At 44.4% G+C, this 4,742-nt stretch overlaps 1 long non-coding RNA gene across 1 annotated transcript; it reads left to right on the top strand.

Annotated features, from left to right (window-relative positions):
• The first annotated feature begins 312 nt into the window (after nucleotides 1-312).
• Nucleotides 313-4,202, top strand: LOC119977525. Its single transcript, XR_005463209.1, has 2 exons — nucleotides 313-385; nucleotides 2,037-4,202. It is a non-coding gene; the product is annotated as an uncharacterized LOC119977525 (long non-coding RNA).
• The last annotated feature ends 540 nt before the right edge of the window (nucleotides 4,203-4,742 follow it).

Genomic DNA, 4,742 nt, shown 5'->3' with positions numbered 1-4,742 from the left:
TGGTACCAGAGTGCTATTAATCCTGCTGAACCTACCTCGAGTGAATCTGCAACGACCAGCAAGCGGCCATCCAGCGAAATGGAAAACATCCAGCCTCCTCCGCAGCTCCGCATCTCCGGCAACCTCGCCGCCAATTGGAAAATCTTCAAGCAAAAGTTCTTCCTGTATATCGAGGCCTCTGACCTCGAGGCAGCATCGGATGCAAGGAAGATCGCGCTATTTCTCTCGACCGCGGGTGATCACGCCATCTATATCTACAACTCGCTTATGTTTGCCGATGGCGAAGACAAGACGAGGTTCAAGACTGTTCTGCTAAAATTCGACAGCCACTGCGACATTGAAGTGAATGAGAGCTGTTGAAGCCTCTTCCAACAGAGGCTTCAGGGTAAGGATGAACCTTTTCAGTCCTTCCTGACTCATCTCCGCATCCTGGCGCAGTCATGTAATTACGGCTCGACGGCTAATTCCATGATCTGGGATCAGATCGTTTTCGGGGTCCACTCCGATTCCCTGCGGCAGCAGCTCCTCAAAATCAAACAGCTAACCCTCTCCATCGCTATCGAGATGTGTGTAGTCTATGAGCATGCCAAGAATCATTACTCCCAGAAGTAATGCAGAAACTGCAAAACTGGCCTCCCACGAGGCAGAACGGGTGCAGACCATTGCAAAAATGCAAGGCCTGAGTATCGAGGAGAGTGGCCGTTTCGCGCGCTGTGTTGATAAATAAGTGGTTTTTGAGGTGGGAAGTATAGTAACAGAACCTGGAGACAGTTTTGTGTTGGTGAATGGGAGGTTGGAGGGGGTGCGAGTGGTGCTGGTGAATATGTATGCCCCAAATTGGGATGATGTGCAGTTTATTGAGACAAGTGTTGGCAAACATTCCAGACCTGGGCATGCACGGGCTGATTATGGGGCGGGGGGGGGGGGGGGGGGGGGGGGGGGGTTTTAATATGGTGCTGGATCCTAGGCTGGACCGGTCGTGTCCCAGGTCCCTGAGGGTGTCGGCCACGGAAAATGAGCTGTTGGGGTTTATGGAGTGCATGTGAGGAGAATGGCGGTTTGAGAGGTCGGGGGCGAAGAGATTTTTGTAGTTCTCGGACATCCACCGGGTGTACTCCCGGATTGATTTCTTTGACCTGGACAAGGCTCTGGTAGCGGGGGTGGTTGGATTGGAGTATTTGGCGATCATGGTGTCTGACCACGTGCTGCATTGAGTGGATTTGTGGCTGGCAAAGTGGTGTACCCAACAGTCACAGTCGAGGTTGGACATGGGATTATTGGTGGATAAGGAGGTTTACGAGAAGTTAAGGGTAGCTATCCAGAACTATGTGATGCAGAATAAAGCGGGGGAGGTTCCTGCCTCCATTTTGTGGGAGGCGGTGAAGGCGGTGCTAAGGGGGGAGCTTATCTCGATCCGGGTGCATAAGGAGAGGGTGGAGCAGGCTGAGAGGTTGAGGTTGGTGGAGGCCATTCTGAGGGCTGAGGTTTCGGTGGTGCCTAAGGAGGTGTTGTTGAAGGAGAGACAGAAGCTCCAGTTGGAGTTTGGGTTTGTGTCCACTGGAAAGGCGGGTGGAGCAGCTGCACAAGGCGAAGGGGCAATGTATGAATGGTAGGAAGGGCGGAGGGCCAGAAGGGTGCTTGCGCTTCGGTTGGGGGGCAAGCAGCGGCAAGGGAGGTTGGGGGAGGTTGGTTGGAGATGGTGGGAATACGGTGGTGGCAGAGCTGGAGGAGTTGAATGAGTGTTATTGCAACCTCCTCTTCCTTGGCAAACACCAAAGTAAAATACCTTTTTAGTACCTCCGTCATGCCTTCTGCTTCCAGTAATACATCTACAGTTTGGTCCCGAAGTGGCATCACCAGTTAATGTGCTTTTGAAGATCTTTAGATTTCCTTTTACATTTGCTGCTGCTCTATGCCTAAACTGCCCCTGATTTCCCTTCTCATTTGTCATCTTCGCTTTCTATAATAAGTCTGATTCTCACTTGTATTTAGAAATACTGTATTGATCATAAAATTCCTATCTTTGGAATCTGCAGGTACACCAGCCTTCAGAAAGGGTTATCCTATTTCTCTGTTGTGCTGAAAGCAACATGCACAAACATCGGCATAGTTTCTGAGAAGTTCTCCTGCAGCCCATTTCCTGATACACCGAGATAATAAAAGTAAAATACTAACATTGGAGTGCATTTTCATTTTCTGGCATGAAGCGGTGGAGTCCTCAGTCAAAGTTTCTATTTGTACTCCCTATCATCCAGAACTAAAATAAATAATAATTTTAGTTGAATCACCTTACCTCATTATATTGGAACAGATCAGTCAATGTAAGAACACTATTCACGACGTCCTCTGCTGCTCTTGCTCATGTATTTGCTTTATTTGGTCCCTTGTTCCGCACTGTAACTAATCACTGCTTGTCGATGTACCATTTTGTCAATGTACTCTGTCGATTATTCTTTTTGTCTACTATGTACACTGTGTATGTTCCCTTGACCGCAGAAAAATACTTTTCACTGTACTTCTGTACAAATCAAATCAAATCAAATCAAAATAAGTTTCTCACAGAACCCAACCTTGAAAATTGTCCTCTCTTTTAAAAGCACGGGCAAAGTAACAATCAGGACAGAATGAGAGTGTTGAAGTGACATAAAAGTGACAAAACACTTTGCAGAATAGGATCACATTCTGGGGAGGAGCTTGTATTTCAACTCCATGCGGTCAGTTACTCTCAGGATTATGAGGAGTTTTATGCTGGCATGAAAATCCAACTCTTTCTGTTATTAATGGCTTGAATTAGGGAAACTGATACACTAAGTAGCTATCTCACCACTGAAGCTATTACATGCACTGTAATGGCCCAGTCTTACATATTACATCCTTCAGAGACCCAAAAGATGCAAGCATAGAAGGTAAAAATCGCCCATCATTTTTCAAAGGCACCACAAAATCTCATTATAAATAAAAGACCAACCCCTGGCCAAGGTTAAGAACTTGTGTTGGGTCACCAAGCTGTCTGGAAACATAAAATGCCTATTTTAAACTCTGTTCTTTCACCAAATTTTTGTTTTTTGATTTATTTGTTATCCCCTAATTTTGACATGTTTTTTAAACATTCTGAAAATTTGTTTCACAAATGAAAACCGAAAATATGGCTTTTCATCTCGCACTTAAATACCAGTAGGTTGATACCATGAGGTAGTTTAGGTTGATAAAATGATCTAATAGAAGTATTTGTGAGGGTCGTTTATATACTGTACCACATATAAATGAAGAATATTGCAAATGCATGCTCAGTGATATAGCGATAGCCTCACAACAAGAACTGCCAGAGTCCAAAGATAAGGCTCACCACCTTTTCAAGGAAATTAGGAATAGGTAATACAGCCTTGTTAGTAATGTCTGCATTCTGAGAATAAATTTTACAAAAAGGTTCCAAAGTACGATCCGCAAAAACAAATACCTATTGCCTGGGATGTGTGGCTGAACAGCCACCTAAGATATCGCTCTGTGAGGTATAATGGGGAAATTAGCCAAGTGCAAGAACAAGCAGGATGCAGTCCAAATAAATATCAATGTGTAGGCTGCAACCTGGACATTGCAAGACACAGATAAAGGCCACCCCCAGGCCATTCCAAAGACAATAGGACTGCACTGTCAAACACACTTGTTTATCAGACACAGCTGCGCCTAAACTCCTAATTTGGAAAGCCTACATGCCCCCCAACACCCATAGGCATGACTGTTGAATGTACACCCCAAACTTAGTGTGGCGGCCCCTGATTAGACTTAATCGATCAGGGTGATCGAACCATGGTCAGCAGATTGGCAATGACCAGGGACTGCCCAAAAGGGAAATCCAGGAAGGTTAAAAGGTGCCGCACCATCCTGGAAACTCTCTCTGCAGCAGCCAGCAACAGGAACAGAACAATAGTGATCTTCACCGGCCACCATGAGGAGGACCATCATGCCATCAACAGAAGGAAGGCCAGAGCATTAGACCTGATCGAGAACCAAACAACGAGGATGACAGAAACCAACACACAGATAAAGGCCAATATCTGTTTGGGCACTTGCCAGTCAATCAAAGTTAAGTCAAGGTCCAGTATTGAACTTCAGCATTCTGTAGTGTAATTTATATTGATAGTGTGATTGATTGACATTAACATTGTGCCTGTGTGTGAATAAAGTTTATTGATTCAAACAAAGTCGACTCACAGTTATTTGTCCACCTTATAAGGGTTAAAGACACACTGTGCAGCAGAGGCAACAGAAGATAGCGGCACGTAACTGAACATATAGAATTCCTGCAGATGTTAGTTTTTTGAGAACATATCAAATTCATTATTATGTGGTGTAAAATGTCTATTTCCTCGTGGGTGGCAAGATTAGTGAAACATTAAGACAGCTCACTTCACAATTCCGAGGATGAGCAGGAGCCACAGGACTCTTTTTGTATCATTATGGAATGTGAATTGGATTTTTGAGTTCAGTCATTCAGGAATCCAAATTTAGTTCATTTTTGGATGGGTTTTATATGCATCTGTAGTGCTACATGTTTGTGCTATCGAAATAGAAAAGACAGCATCCAGAGTCTAATCAGATCAAAACTTCTGACTCAGAACAGTTTAGATTAGATTCTGTAACCTATTTAAACATTGTCCAAAAAAATTCTGCTGGACACAATTAGAGATCAGATTATCTTAGTATTATGAATTTCACCACGTCATATTGTCTTCCAGGTTACC

Source organism: Scyliorhinus canicula, chromosome 1 (genome assembly GCF_902713615.1).
Source record: "Scyliorhinus canicula chromosome 1, sScyCan1.1, whole genome shotgun sequence".
NCBI lineage: Eukaryota > Metazoa > Chordata > Chondrichthyes > Carcharhiniformes > Scyliorhinidae > Scyliorhinus > Scyliorhinus canicula.
This window is presented reverse-complemented; position numbering and strand designations above follow the sequence as displayed.